Source organism: Lutzomyia longipalpis, chromosome 1 (genome assembly GCF_024334085.1).
Source record: "Lutzomyia longipalpis isolate SR_M1_2022 chromosome 1, ASM2433408v1".
Lineage (NCBI taxonomy): Eukaryota > Metazoa > Arthropoda > Insecta > Diptera > Psychodidae > Lutzomyia > Lutzomyia longipalpis.
Genome location: NC_074707.1, coordinates 14332878 through 14349850, shown reverse-complemented (window position 1 = coordinate 14349850; position 16973 = coordinate 14332878). Strand labels below are relative to the sequence as shown.

At 36.6% G+C, this 16973-nt stretch overlaps 1 protein-coding gene across 1 annotated transcript in view; it reads left to right on the top strand.

The window, feature by feature from the left end:
• Positions 1-16973, top strand: part of LOC129792487 (STAM-binding protein-like A) — a 781560-nt gene that overhangs the window by 496775 nt on the left and 267812 nt on the right. The window lies entirely within an intron of this gene.

The following is a 16973-nucleotide window of genomic DNA, read 5'->3' as shown; positions in this document are numbered from 1 at the left end:
TTCCTGTGTAATTGTGAAAAGGAAATTGAAATGGATTATGGAACATAATAAAATAATTCTTATACGATAGAACTTCTTTGTTGTATTGTCGGAAAAGCATTGCCTTTTTGAACCCTTCCTCTGACTCTTCAATTTCCTTGAAAAGTTTCAGGAAAAGAAAGCATGGCTGATGATATCAGTTTCTCACCTCGATTGAGGATTAAAAGTCACTTAAAAGAAAACTTATATGGTTGATTTTGTCATAAATCTTTTCATTTCTTTCCTTACAACTTGTTTTGTAAATTGATGACTTAATATTTTTAAAATATTTAATTTAAAAAAATCTTTTTTTGGAATCTTTCAAAAAGATTTTTCAAAGAATTCCGGAAAAGTATTTTCATCTTGTTCCATGATTAACCAAAGAAATCAACTGTGAAAATTTCACAATTTTTAAAATCAAAAAAGAAAATATTTTTGACAGAATCAACCCCTACTTATAAATTTTTCTTATTGAAATATGGAATAAATTCTAAGTAATAAGAACAGAAAATTCTTTCAGAATTCAGGAAAATTCAGGGGAAACATTAAAAAGAAAAGTACAACAAATACCTCCAGGCTACTTTTATGTTGTCTTTTGTTATTTAAAATGAGCTGAGAAAATTAAGAAACAAATTAAAGCGTTTGTACGGTGGTGTAGCCTATTGTAAAATTTCACAAATGAACATTTCTCTAATTAGCAAGCTTTTATGATGAAAATGTGCTGGGTGTGCTTTCAAAAATCTTTCATGTAGAATTTATTGAGCATCACCATGGAATTCATTCGTCAAAGTACTTTCTTTCAATTGATGCAGCATACATTTTCCACCCACGGCAGTTTAACTTCCTTCCGATTTTGGTTTGATAAATTCACCTCACATTCATGAGGAATTTGCTTGGGCGGAGAAGTGCGGTGGGGTTCACGGAAGGTTTGAGCATTCAGAATTGGATCTCATGGAGGGGCAATCAAGCGATTTAATTTACTGTAATGAATCAAAAGCAATTTGCCAATTACTATTCAAACAGCCTCGTGTACCAAGGCAGTGAATCTTCCCTGTGTGCACATGGTTGATGGCAGAGGAAGTGGAATAAAGTGCATAAATCAAGGACTCTCTCAATGCCTAGTGGGGAAGCTCCTGAATACACCCCCCCCACACAGAAGCCACTCGTGGAAGCATGTCTCTGTACCCGGAAATCGGATTAATGCCATCTCAATTGCCGCATGTTGCATATAAATACAATTATGTAAATTACACAAGAACTTCCACTTGTCTTTTCCGGGGGACGATGAGCTGTATCTGCTTCACTAATGCCTCATATCCAATTTTTGCTCATCCAATCTTTTTACTTCGTCTCTGTATTTTTTTTTATTTCTCATCTGTGTAGTGAACTTGGCAAATATTTCAGTCACTTTTTTGCCTCATTACTTATGCTAATTCCTTATTCATGCCCACCCCCCGCTTATAGAGTTTCGCCATCAGAGTGAATTTCAGTGTTTATAATGTGCTCATGTTGCATAAGAAATAAACTTCTCACGCTCATCTGTGAGAGCGATCCCGTAGCAATCAACTATGGCTGACGATCCGTGATGGAGAGGCCATCCTCCTCCTATTTTCATATTAAATTTTTGCATAATGAGGCAATCACAATGAGTGCATCCATCACTATTGTATGTATATCACTAGTTGGAGCATAAATACATTTCCTCCATGATGCTCCTTCTATCCCCAGGGGTTTTTCCTTGCAGGAACCATCTCCATTTTGAGTTTATGCAAAGTTCAGCATACTTCATTTATCTCGTCCAGCGTAAGCGCCTTTTTCTCTCTCCTCAAGAATACATTTCAATTTTTTTCCCCAGCACCACTCGATAAAATAACACAAGAATTTATTTCTGCCAGTACCTCCTTTTTGCAATGATTTATTTTCCCCCATCTTCAATGTGGAGACGCAAAGAGCCAATAATTTACATTTCTTTTGGAGTGAACCTACCTAGATATATTTTTTCTCAAACTGCCAATTCTCCCCAGTATTTTTTTTCACTTTCCAAGATACTCCCACACCTGTCTGGGAGCACGTAAATGTTGCTTCTATTTTAAAATTTATCAACATTGCTCATTCTCTCCCACAAAAAAAAATCATCTTCCCCCGCAAGCACCTCAAATCATAACCGTGAATGAATAAGATTACGTCTGGCGGGTCGATTTGCGCCTTGATTTGCGCGTAAGAAGGTAAATCAGCCATAAGAATTGTAAAAAATTGATGGCTTTTTTAAAGAGGATATACGGTGATTTTTCTTCTATATTTTGGTCTTTTTATTCTAAATTAATAAGGTTGTTTTTGCTTTGACTTTTTCTTGGAAGGAACACAATTTGAATGTTAAGAAATTTTTTTATTAAACTTTCCCACATTTTACAAAAGGATAATTAAGTTTGAAACCGTAAAAAATCAATCATTTTTGTTTAAAATTTAGGAATATTTTCAAATCTAAATATTAGACGGAAATCTCCCAAAGGAAAAGTTCTAAATAATTTTTCATTATGAGTTTGATCCTGATTTAGCAACCAAACAATTATTATATACGTAGGTATAATAATATGCAAGCTGAACCTTAGGTAAGGATTTAATAACTGAGGTGAAGAAGTAAAGTAGGTATCCTTTATGAATAAGTACGTCCAAAATTAACCTTAAATGATTCCAGCACAAGGATATGCTTGTGGTTCCATCAACGTAAAATATTAACTCGACGGAAATTCCAAAAGCATTTTGAATTTACATTTCCTGTTCTTATGCTGTTTCATCCTTCGCACGTAGTTTGGTCCTATTCGGGGAAATTTTCTCGCATCTCACCCTGGGTTGTGCTTTGTGCACAAGTTACCGCCAACACAAACATTAATTATGGTTAGTTAATTTTGTGCGAGAGCATGAACGAAATTTAGCATGATAAAGTTCCCACTAACATAGTCTTAATCCCTATACCCGTAGTATTCATTCTCCTCTCATTTCAAAGTAATGTCTATTTCATTCATGGATGCCACTCGGATTTCACAATTAAGGCATCCCTCTCCACCATGTATTCCCATTCTTATCGCTCGGATATCAACACAATTTACACACACATACCCACATAAATTTCTTGCCAATTTTAGGTACAAAGCAAATGAAATTGTACACCGTCAGGAGTAGCGAATGGTGCAGCTATCATATTTTAATTATTGCAAGTTTCTCTAGCGGAAACTTGCGAAATATTGACGTGGTCTATGGCATAAACGTTGTACGAATACATGATATCAAGCCTAAGAGCTTTACTATGTATGTATGTATGTATGTATGTCATAATTATCTCCATCCGGATTTCCGTTAAAAGCTTTATATTCTTTGAATCTTTTATAAAATCTTCAATTATCTCGTCCCCCACTGTGTGACATAGAAAAGTTTAAATATGACGTCAAGCAGATATCTTGACCAAAACTTCAGGTAGTCGAGGTGATTCCAATAATTTTAATCAACTGGGAAAGGAAAAAAAAAGAGATAAAGCGGAAAAAAACCAATCAAAGTGATAGAAATTAAATTTTTTTTAACAAAATTTTGCTGCTGGAGTGAGCTTTCATAGGAGCTTTTTACTGAGCTTTTTGTCCAAAAATTTCTAACCCTTCTTCACTTTATTTTTTTTTAACTTTTCTCTTTTTTCCAGATATTTTTGAAGGTAAAAAAAAGTCTTGTATTGAGGGGATGTGTAAAGAGAAAGTTCAATGGGATTTGTTTTTTAATTGTTTTCTTTCATTAAATCAAAGCAAATGCTTTTTGATGGAATCTATTTCGTACGGTATAGCTAAAACAGATGCTAAAGCGTTTGAAAAATGTGGGATGACCCCTTGATTTAAGAAAAAAAATCTAAGTTCATCATAAGGGCTATCTAATCTTGGATAAATGGAATCTATCCATATGATGAAATGAAAGCTTTATTAATTCTTTATCTATTTTTTTTTCATAAAGGACAGGTATGTACGCAACAGATGTGTGTAGGTGAGGTACTATATATTGAAGCTTTTAGAGCTTTTCCATGTTCTACTCTCCTTTTTTTATTTATTAAATAAAATTGACTAACCAAAAACGTTCCAAAACCTAAATTTTATTACTAATTTACAAATTGAAATTCGCTAACATTTACCCAGGGGTCCATGAAAACTACATATTATGTTGTGGTAATTTATATATACCTAACCAATAATGTAAATCAACCATAACAGAGAATGATTGTACGGTCGATAAAAAATAAAATAAAATTAACCAAACCCATTTCCGATGAAATCAGCGGATGGATGTAATTAAGCAAAAAAAATCCACAAACCCAGCACATTATGTTAGTGATTAAAAATGATATTTTTAATTAGTAGGACTTGGTCTACTTTTGCAATTGAAGCGTAATATATTATAAGCAGTTTAAATTGCAGTTTACGATCGCTTAATAATTAACCGCATCATAAATCCCAATGCAATTGCCACCAGCTACAAATGCTATAATGATAGACAGTAAATGCAAATTGATTGTTGTGTTTGGTTGGGCTTTTGAACTAATAGAGGACACCCTTGCGCCATTAGCATTGGATTAATTAGCTGCAAAATTTATGAGCTTTGGGTAAACTTCAAGTATTGTCAATCGACCTATTTGCTGAGTTTAAACTTATTTCAATTAAATGGGAAATAATTGTTTTCCACGAACATTTCCATTGAAGCCCTTTATCCTTGTTTTTCCGTTTAATTTTAATTTCTATTCATGTAAAATAAAATTTAAAAATCTGACAAACAAATTCTTCACCAAAATGAATACCAAAATACCTGCATAGGTATATAGGACGCAGCAATAGCGGAATATCTAACGAATTTGTGGGAAATTGAAATTCAAAAAGATACATACATATAGCAAAATTGTATTTGAACAAGAATTTGAAATATATCAAAGCAATATACGGGCAATACGAGTATAACCACAAAGCACTATGTAGGGGGTCTCTTTGACATCCCTCACTGATCCAATTTGTCGCGCGAGAATTCAATCACAGTCGCAGCCACAAAATGCCCATTCTTCAGTGGTTCCACGATGGATTTCCTCGCCACATCCGGCACTTCTGGATCAGACACCCACACACACACACACACACACGCTAGAACTAATAGGGTGGTATAGGGAATTTCATCGAGTAAGTGGGATTATAAGCCCATTTCTGGGTGGAAATGTACACATAATTGATGAGATTTCTGTTGTTGTTCCTGTGTGATGGTCGTTTGTGGGGCAAAATCACCCCAAGGGCCCAACTTGGCCACACTGCGTGGGAGATTGCTCAATTGTTCATCGCACCCCTCGAAGCACAAATGACCTTGTTAATGACAATTTATGCACACACGATGGCAAACCTCCCCCGGGGGGTACTATACTATATAGCTTTTGCGAACTTCCACCACCCACCCACGACCCCGTGTGACCCTGGGAATTTATTCAGTGTTGCGGGTAAAGATCTTGCAAGACCTCATTAAAAATGCGTCAGCAAACCCGCATGAATATAAAATATTCATCTTCTTACTGAATAACCCACAAATGGTGGAATAATAGCTCTCTCCATCCCAGATGAATTACGCGCGCATAGACCCTGGCCAGAGATTATAAATTCGCCCCCGCAGTTTAGCCGTTATGCGAGATGAGTTGTCTATATAGGTATACATTGAAGGTAAGATGGGGTGGTACAGCTCAACAATTCCTGCAAATTATTAACCCCACAATGAACTGCTACAGGCTAGTGGTCTTCTTTTTGCAATCTGGTTCATTCAGAATTTCTCACGATGGAGAAAAAAACGACGAAAGACTCCTCATGGAATCACGTGCGAGATAAAATGCCAATAAAGTGCCACTGTCAGGCACTCAGAAATCACCAATATGTTATTCTATGGCAGCCCCAGAAGGAAGGATTTATGGGGCTGATTGTTGGGGTTTGGGGGGACGGGGTTGCGGATATTGTTTCAATCATTCCAATGTGATTCTCATTGCGTGTGCCAAGTCCTCTGTGAGATTGGTAATCCATCAGACCTCCTCAAGGAGCGGAAACCCCAATGTGACGATGGCTAGTGGAAATTACTAATCTGAGCACTCTGCACGATACTCACCCTTGCGATAAATGTACCCTCTCCGACGTCATTATTGAGCTACCCCCTATATGAGTTCATTGACATTTCAATATGTTTTATGTCTTGTGATTTTTCAATGATAAAATTGAAGTTTTTAGAAGTCTTTTGCAGTATAAGATGAGAGACTTTTGACATCAAACTTTACACAGCATGCCACTCATAGTGCAGACATAAGTCTTTCATCCTTTGGAGTCTTTGGCGTAAGTACCTCTATGAAAATTCTCCTTTGTTTATGATATGTGATTGGTATAGAGCATGGCAATCATTCCTTCTCTTACATTTACTTTGTGAGCTCATAGAAGAATGAACTTTAATCCTTTAAGGTCAGCAATCAATCTAGCAAGCTGGTTGAACTAAAAATAATTTTTGGGGGTTCCTTTGAGCTCAAATAAGACATTTTGGCAAAAAAAACACAACTCAAAAATTTACAGTTTTTTGTCATTCTTGAATCCATGGGGATGTCCTTTTTTGATCATAAAATTATCAAGGATTGTACAGACATAGCCTTGTACTAATTTGGACTAAATATTCATTAAAAAACTATACAAAGTGAAACATTTTCAAATTCGAGTCTTTGGGTCAGAGTATGACCCAATGGATCCTAAAGGGTTAAACATATGTATATCAAACGAACGCATGAAGAAAAATTTATGTTATCTATTAAATATAGCATAAAACCCAAGAGATGTCCTTAACTTTCAACTTACACCATTTAAATGCAACTCCTATCGGCATATTTTCCCGCTATATATGTAGTTGTTTGAGTTATTTAAGCATCCCAAATATTAGACTATAATTTGCATTCAAATCGCGTGGATTGAGGAAATTGCATTCGTGAGGAAAGCACATTCTCAAGCAAATAATATATATACATTTTAGGGAGAGTTTGTATATATAGCAATAGCTCCATTAACATTCCCAATTCTCATTCCATTTTAACATAATACTTGATTGAATTCCAACACGTGAAACCAATCCATGGAGATTTTGTTACTTGAATCATGATTACTCATTAGAAGTTAGAATGTAAGTTATACAGTACCACAGAGTTCAAATGCAGGTACACCATGTATCAATGATGTGTGCGCATCCTGTGGGAAGTGGAAGATTTACACTGATTCCGAGTTCGTTGTGGAGGATTGCTCATTGATCTCGATGCCCATTGATATTAAATTTTTAATTGAAACCACAGATAAGAGGTGTGCAACTGAGGGAGTTCGCAGTGTGGCGAATGTGACAGGAAAGGGGTTTGTATAGAGAATTGGTTGGGTAACATTTGATTTTCCATTTCGCAAAGTGAACTCACAGAGATTTGGGGAGAAAGTACAAATTGAGGAACATATGGATGGATCTCTGATGGGGGGGGAGGCATCTGAAAATGAATTGTGGGGAATTATATTTTGGGGATCATATGGTGATGTGAAGGCAAATATATGATTTGTTAGGTCATCAACTGCCCAGAGCACCCATCCACCCACCCCCCACTGGTCTTATGACAAATTAACAATGACGGGAGAGCATACCGACTGGATTCAATTGATTAAACATGAAGCACAGGCCATACCACAGAGTGAAATTGAATACGTACTGGGAGCCATTTCAGCAAATTGTTTTCTCTCCCTTTTCCTGCCGCAAATGAAATCGCTGTAGTGGGATTTCGTAGGAACATCAGACTGTCATTGTCGCACCATTGGGTGGCCAGAATACCATATATGTGTACATATGTTGGAGAGAGTGAAGACGTTCGTGGTTGGAAGCATTCAGTTGACGCATTCTGCATCAGACTACAACCACCCCCGGTCCCACAGGATGGTCAGGATTTTGCTGAAGGATGGTGCGGTTGATGGCGTCTGTTGCTGAACGATTAACGGCTCCACGGTGAATGGGACGAGGGGGTGTGTATGTGGAGGATGGGGGCGAAATACGCCTTGATCTACGACCAAGTGAGGACATCAATTTCAGGGTGGAAGCTGTAACAAGGACTACGGCACGGGGGGTGTTGGGTAAAATGGGAAATCAAGTTTGAGAAATGACCTTCCACCTCTGCTTGATTACCCCAGAGTATTCCTGATGGTGTGGGTGGATTGTGCAAAATCTTACACTGAACTTCTCAACCCACCCTCCCTGCATCCAGAAACCCCAAAATTCACCGCCCAAACACCTAAAATATCCAACCCACTTTTGCAGGTGCTGGAAATCGTGTCTCTCAATTTAATACCAAATGTTGGAACATTCTGCAAATTGCAGTCTTCATTAGGAAGAACAACACCATGCATATATATAAATTTGTGTATATAGTCTAACTAATACACTATCAGAGTGAGAATTAAGGGGGCAAATTTTCATCATCTTGTACACTCACAAACCTCGCCACATGGGATATGCCACGATTATGTGGGGTGTGGGTGAACAGAAAATGGACAACCCGGGTGTGTTTTCAATGGAAAATCAATTATGTTGTATGTGCTATATGCATGGTGTTAAGTGTAACTTTACAGACACTTCTATGCATATATTATGGCTATAGTCATAAGGTGCCTGAAGCTGTAAATCTATACATACAAGACAACTTCGACTATTGGGAATCCACTCTAGCTTTGCCAAAACACATACTTAATATGGTATACAACTTTCTTCAATATGGTGCCCAAACATACACACTGCACTTCCTCAAAAACTAAACTTTCCTTTAGAATTTTATCACATATCGTGTTGCTTCTAGTAGCTTTGTGTGGTCGGGTGTCATGTCAGCATGAAAGACCACTAGTGTGACTTTCCAAAACTAGAACAATGATAAAGTGGAAATTATCCGATTTCATGTTCTACTCACAGATCAAAACGGTTTAAAGTATCATGGCTTTGGAGATTCATTCATTTTGTATAAATAGTTTAAGTTTGTAATTGGAATGCATTAAATTGATTCCATGATCCCCAAAGAAATAATCTCTAAAGTTGCCAAATATTCAGATAATTAAATAAATATTTCTAATGCATAGCTCGGTCAAAATGGCTGCATTAATTAACCTAAAGTCGTTTTCAACATTTTGCTTTGATAGAGTTGTTCAGGAAAAACTTGAAAAATATTTTCCCAGATAAATCAAACAAATGTGCTAAAGCCAAATCCACACAAGCTCAATCAGAACTTAACCCTTTAAGGTTTTTTGGGTCATACGCTGACCCAAACGTGAAACATTTTATTTTTTCAATTATTTCTGAATGTAATTGTTTTTCCATGTTACAAATGCATCAAATTCAAGCATAAGGGGTCAAAGAAGACGTTCTGAGTGAGAAAAGTCCTCTAAAAAAATCATAGAATAAAAATTGCGATAAAAGAGCGCATGTTTCAATGTTTTTATGTTTCACGTTGGACGTTAAAGGGTTAAAAGAATTTTAAATTCGTCTCAATTGAACAAAAGAGAACTATAACGACACAAAATGTTGTGAGTCTATCTATTTTATTTTAATCAATTTTAATTAATGTTTTATGTATTTAACATAAAATCACTCAGTCCATTAGCATTCTACTATCTTAACTACATACCAATTTTTCTCTCTATGTTGGTATACATAATTTTCTTTCATTGCACCGAGAATCTACCCTCGAGTGTATGTGGTTAGAGAGCCTCAAGTGCAAACACTCCTGCCTTGAAAATAAATCCTCCCCACAAAAATCCAATTATTTCTGAATTTATCCCCGCAAGCAAGGAGACGGGGTGAGAAATGGTGGAGAGGATGGAAAATGTTGCCCATTTTGTTGCACTCCTGGTACACCCCTAATTGCATTGAAATTGCCCTGGAAAAGGAGTTTATTCAGGCTAGTATGAAAGATGATCCTCTATCGCAGAACAATTTTAACCCATCTCATCTTGTAGGGGAACATAAAAAATAGAAGAATCGCGAGAGAAACTCCCCAATATCCACTGGGATCACATAGAAAAGTGCAGTGAAAGTACAGTCCGGGAAAACATAACCTCAATTTTGGAACACCATTGAAATGAATAGGAAGACCTTTTTTGTGTTCGACCAGCGTGGCATCGGGACCTCTTGAGCTTCTTTATAACCTTCCCAACCTTTCCTGCCTACCCGGATAAAGATTTGAATGATTTTTGCTTCACTTCTGTCTTTCCGGACTTCCCGTTGTTGAGTTTTTTTTCTCTTCTTGGAATGCTTTCTCTTGGATATGGGTTCAACAGCAGGGCGTTTCCTGGACATGAGTGGACGTTTTGAATCTACGGGGGAAAAAAGATCCCGATCTGATTCCACTCTAACTTCCTCTTTGAAATATTCAGCATCATCTTCATGTGGACACGTTAATTGTGAGAAACATATTCTGCAGCATCTGTGCCATAAGCTTCAGATGCTTCCCTTGGCCGGAAAAGCTGTTGAGCACCACAAGGGGAGCTGATTCGTAGGCTTTGTAATCATCATCATCATGTTTGGCCTCCTTTGGGCTGAAATTACATCCATAAGGATGAATCTACAAAAATGAGAGAGAAATTGAATTCTGGGGCCTTGCGGGAAGCTTCCCGGAAACTCACCTTGAACGTTAAAGTAGGCCCTCGGGAAGCTTTGTTACTTTACACAAAACTGTTGATTACAGTTCCAAGGGAAAGCACTCCAAGAGAAAAAAAAACTCAACAACGGGAAGTCCGGAAAGACAGAAGTGAAGCAAAAATCATTCAAATCTTCATCCGGGTAGGCAGGAAAGGTTGCGAAGGTTATAAAGAGCTCAAGAGGTCCCGATGCTACGCTGGTCGAACACAATAAAGGTCCTCCTATTCATTTCAATGGTGTTCCAAAATTGAGGTTATGTTTTCCCGGACTGTACTTTCACTGCACTTTTCTATGTGATCCCAGTGGATATTGGGGAGTTTCTCTCGCGATTCTTCTATTTTTTATGTTCCCCTACAAGATGAGATGGGTTAAAATTGTTCTGCGATAGAGGATCATCTTTCATACTAGCCTGAATAAACTCCTTTGATTCATTTACATTTTTCCCCGAACTACACCATTGTGCCCATTCGGACGTTCCTTTTGACTGGGGAGTAAATCGAATATTCGCTTTGAAAATTTTCAATTTAAGCCCACAGTGAATGCCGGGGATTTCGTTATCATGCTGAGCTTTTTTTTTTCATTCTACTTCTCCGTAAGCTCATACATTAATCACTGCAATTTACTAGTCACTCTCTTACGTGTTGTGTCTCAAGTGTGGCACTGCGCACTATAACGACAAAAGGTCAAAGAAGGGGTTGGGAGTGCATTAAAAATTCAGTCAACACAGTCTATCTAGTTGAGGGTTTCTCATTTAATGTTAGAATGGGACGGGGGATGGGGGCCTTTCCAACTATATTGCGCTGTCTAAATTTAATGCTACACCACTTTCCACACAGTTCAGCCCATTTAATTACCCACAACCCCACAACCTGGCGGGGGAGAAGGATACGATGGGGGCATTCAAAGAATAGAATCTGGGCATGGGAAAGAGCGTAAGAGCTTTGAAAACAAGAGGGAGAAAAAAGGATTCACAGAGGATAGAAGCGTATTGAAAAAGTTTGGAGAAACTTTCGTAACAAACCCATCATTTCTCCTTCTCATCGTTGTAATTTGTGTGTGTGTTCTCTCAATATCGATAATGTCCGTGGCTCATTGAACAACTTAAATGTTTGTTTGACCTCAATAAAAAAGAACACACATTTTGATACAAAACTATATATGTACCTTGCAGGAAATATTGGAAAATTGGGTCTAACTTATCTAACTTTAGCATGGAATTATCTCATAGAAACTTCATCTTTATGCTCTCAAAATATATTAAAAATAAATGTTACATGATGGATGAGAGTAGGTTAAAGTTAGGTACCTAAGAGTCCAGTTTGAGCTTTCAAGCCAGTCGCATCGTCTCATGCGTCTGAAAGCTTCTTTTTGGCTTAAAAGCCCAATTTCGCGTTGTGCTGTGCTGCAAAGTGGAGGATTTCTCCGCCAGTGCGTGTGCTTCGCGAGGTGCTAAAAACAGTGCCCTACGAGGAGAGCGAAGCGCGGAAATCTCGCGGGGAATCTGCATGAACGTGTTACCGGGAGAATTTCATGGCATGGAGAGCGGGGTGCGGTGTGGAGTCGACGTGCTGCTGCAGAGAGATCACAGTTATAGCGACGAACGAGCGCTGACTGTTGGTCACAGTGCACACACAAACACAGCACCGATTGTGTGTGCATTGTATTTTTTTTCTGTGCCTTGAATCATTTCGGAGTTTGTGAGAATCTTTTGTGATATTTTTTGTGATGAGCTCTCTGGGTCATTTTGCTGCATTATTGATTGGATATCAAGCAGCAATGATCCAAATTGAGGTGACGCCACGCCCTTACGGGGCAAGGTAGGCAATGAAACTCAGGTGAGAGGCTTTAATTGGACTCCAGAGTAGGGTAAGTTGGTTTTTCCGGGTAGTGTCTCTTGAGTTTGCCTCTGGATGTGGCATTGCAGTTTGCAATTTAGAGATCTGATCTATAATAGGTCCTCTAAAATAGTCGCTTTTCAGAGTTGGGGGCCTATTTTGGGGAAGCCAACTCCTGACTATTAGACACTCTATTATTCCGCAAAGGCTCAGGAAGTGGTTTGTTTTCGCGATTACAATTGCTGGTTTAGCAAGTAATGGGATGCGGACTTCCACTAGCCTTTTAGTAGAATTAGAGTAATTAAAATAATTAACAGAGTTATCAGAGTAGGGTAAGTTGAATTTTATTAACAGTGTCTCTTGGATATGCTTCTGGATAGTGGCATTGCAGTTTGCAATTTAGATATCAGATCTAAACCAGGTCTTCTAAAATTAGCTACTTTTCGGAGGGGTATTTGAGGGCCTGTTTTTAGGAGATTAACTCCCGATCAATAGATTTTACATTCCGCAAAGGCTCAGGAAGTGGATAACTAATGCTGGTTTTATCAAATGTTGGAAAACGGGCATCCACTAGTCTTTTAGTAGAATTAGATATTTAATAGAATCAATAGAGTTATTGGATTGATTGAACAACTGAATGTGAATAAAGATTAGGCACAGAAAAATTCAGGATCGTAGAGCAGGAGGTGGCACGAAGAACACAACAGAGCTCAGCTGCCGATACCTTCAACTCTGCCTATCTACAATCTACCAATCTACCAATCTAGGTACCTAATGAATTTGCGTGGAAAATTCCGAAAATTGCATTTCCCAACCAAATAGAAAAAATCTTTGTATTAGAGAATTTCCCACGATTTTACTTAAAATTAAGCATTCTCTTCTATCTCCATGTTTATTTTTCTTTTAATTTAAAGAGAATATGCAAATAAATCTATTTTGCGTTAAAAATTAAAAATCTTCAAGGAATTTGTACAGAATTTTCATTATTTTAATTTTCTGTGGGTTTTCATATTATTCCGAGAATGGAAACACCTAAATTTGTTCAAAGCATTCAAATCTAATCTCAGTGTCCAAAAGAGGGTGAATTTATTATTTTTAGAACTTAAATATATTTTTTAGTATTTTTACAATGAAAACGCTGAAAACCAATGAAAAGAAAATTTATATTGTACGATTTAATTAAGAAATTTTTAACCATTTAACTCTACTATATTTCACTAATAAACTATTCTATGATTTTAAAGGGCTCTCGTACTTAATTTTCTTATCCACTACTAATACAATTCAGTAAATTCAAGAATTGAGCAGAGCACCCTATATTTGTGAGAACTCTATAAATGAAAATTCAATAAAACTTCATTACATACATATGTAACATTTTATTGATTGCTCATTTCAATTTACAAATACAATTTCACTTTTTAATTCATTCAAATGGATTTCAAAAGGCTATGGAGTTCGGGTTTTATCTAGAGACTAACAAGGACTAAAAGTTTGATAATCCGGACGAAGGGGAAATAATTAAAATGGAAATTATTTGCATTTTTAGCATGTTGAAAAAGTAATTAAAAAGTTAAGTACATTTTCGAGGAACCTTTTTAATTCATCCTCTTTTTGGGAACTTTCTTCTTCCTCTTTCTCGCTCTCTGTGAATAAAATTCAAAATCCGTCAATTTGAGCTTTGCATTAAATATTTTCTCTCATGGTATTAAAAAAAAAGAGTTGTATGCTAAAAGCTTTCTCTCATTGTTAGTATCAAAGCTCCCCTAAATGCCAAGGATGTGCGCACTTAACTAGCCCCAAGAGATACAGCAGCAGTGTTTATTTTAGCGCTGATGAGACTCAATATTCTTACCAAGATTGCGTAGTAAAGTTCACGTTATAATGCAGGGAAGTTTGCGGTGGGAGTCTCGAAATTACTTCCTGCATTTTGCAAACACCACCCACATACTCTATTCAACATATGTATTGTATGATGAGAATCTCCGTGAAAAGGGATAAATTAACATTGTTTGCGCAAAATTCATACGTAAGTACTACACACACAGGGAGTGAGAGGATAAATAGCAACACAATTTCTCTAATTGGCACCACCATCACAATGAAAGCCAACCACCACCTCACGCTATATCTGGAAGTCAGACGGGGGTTGAAGGAAAAAAAAGTAACATAGGAGTTGAATGAAAATCTACCACCTTTTTGTTCGTACTTTTTTTTTTGTTATTTTCAACAAGTCACGTGCTAGCCTAAGAGTTCATTCACATAATTAAAAATTGAAATTGTATTTCCAAATTGGAGTGAGCAGCTGAAGAGCTTTCGATCAATATTTAATCTGTTTGCCAGTAATTCACTACAAATGGATGAGTTTTGGCCTCTCCATCTCCATCATTTCCGCCCTCACCCATCGAAGGCACATACAAAATGAATGTGAATTTTGTAGGCAATTTAATGTACATTGTGTTCCCTTCATGGGTGTTCAAAAAGGATTCTTCCATTGGTACGTGATTAAAAAAAAAAGAACGTTGGAGAAACATTCCTCTTTTGGGGTGTTCTATCCATCCAGAAGCCGCACACCACTTTAATTGAACGAGTAGACCATGAAACTCTTCATTTAAATTCACCTACCAACATTGAATTATCCCCTTTCGAATTGTCTGTTCTTAGCCTTTTAGCAAGCAAAAATCCCCTCATTCGCTTACTCAATTGCTTCCAGGAATACACACCAGGAAAATTGCTACAAAAGAGAAAGAGCAATTAAATTAGAATGGTATTACCACTGTGATTTCTGGCCGTACCACACACCTGAACATTTTCCCCAGTTCTGAATGCTTTGGGGGGAAGGGGGGTGGCAATTGAAGAAAAAAAAACCATCTGTTTAGATACCATTATAGCAAATTAAATCATTTTCACCCCTAGGACAGCCCCAATTAAATAATTTTCACCCAGAAAAACCTCAATGAGGCCAATCTTTGCGCAAGTCAAAATATCGTAAAATTGCTTCTTTGAATTTAATTAAAAGTTTTGCATCGTATAATTCTGATAATAATTTGGTTAAAGATTAATGAATGTTGGCACTTGACTCAGAAAATTGCACGTCATTTGATGATAGCTTTCGAGTTGTTTCTTCCACATACCAAAGTGTTAAAACAGATAATAGTTAAAGTTAGATAAGAAACTATTAAAAAAGAAAAGTTTTGTGTTAAAATAACATTTTGGAACTTCATCTAACGACCTTTAATGATTCGGGGGTGGTAATTTTGGAAAATTTCTCTATTCTTTGATGTTTTCCAAAGTCTCATTTTCTTGTATTGCATCACAATGCGATGACGTCATTAGTGAGAGAATTCTTCGGAGGCGTAGCTTGAGAGGGTATTTGAGTGTTTAAAAACATTCAAAAAGGTCAGAAAGTTCAGTTTTTTCTTTCAATAGATCAAAAGGATTTTTTTCCAACGTAAATACACAAAAAAAATCATTCAAAAAAGAACTTTCAGAATAGAATAGAATCTCCAAACGTTAAGAAATAAATTGTAAAACTTTTCTAAACATTTTATAAAGCATTTAGAACACTTCCTGGAATTCTGGGGTCGTATTGTTGAATTTTCCTTATGAAAATGAAAAAGAGCTTTAAAGCCATATTTAATGAAAACTATACAGGTCAGAACTACAAGCCCAAATCTATTGGGATTGTGAAAATTCAGACTAATATTAAAATTAATTTTCCGGATACAGATGCTTTTCGTTTTAATTCAATTTAATTTAAATTTTAAATCGTTAAAATTTTGAACCACGTGGAATGGAAACTCAACAATTGCCGCCTCCCCTGTTTTTATAAGGATTCTATAGGGGAGGGCGGCGCTAATAAAGTCACTTAAGGGTTTAGAAAAAGCCTAAAACATCATATTTCCTAGCTAGATAGAACAAAAGAAATTTCCTAAAGAAATGAGCTATACATTTCGCTTTATCTATTTGAGAAATATGATATTTTGAGCTTTTTCTAAACCCTTAAGTGACTTTTTTAACCCCGCTCTCCCCTAGACATTTTATTTCTTTAAAATGGTTTACATTTCTCCACCTAAGTGTTACATAACGTACATAAAACATTAAAGTAAAAAAAAATCGTAAATTTCACCCCAAATAAAATTAGATCGAATTAAAGGGGTTAAAAGTTTAACCCCTCAATAATCTAACCACTTAAAAATGTTCAATTTTTTGTCCAGATTTTCCATAAGAGATAGAGACATAAAGAGTACCTTCTTATATACGCTTCATTTGTGGTTTAGAAAAAAAAAGTTTGTTCAATTTCTTTTGCTGAATTTCTTTTTCTAAGGAAATGGAAACTGAACTTTTCTCTCCCAAAAGCGTGTCTTTCATTTTGATGTCTTAAACCCCTTG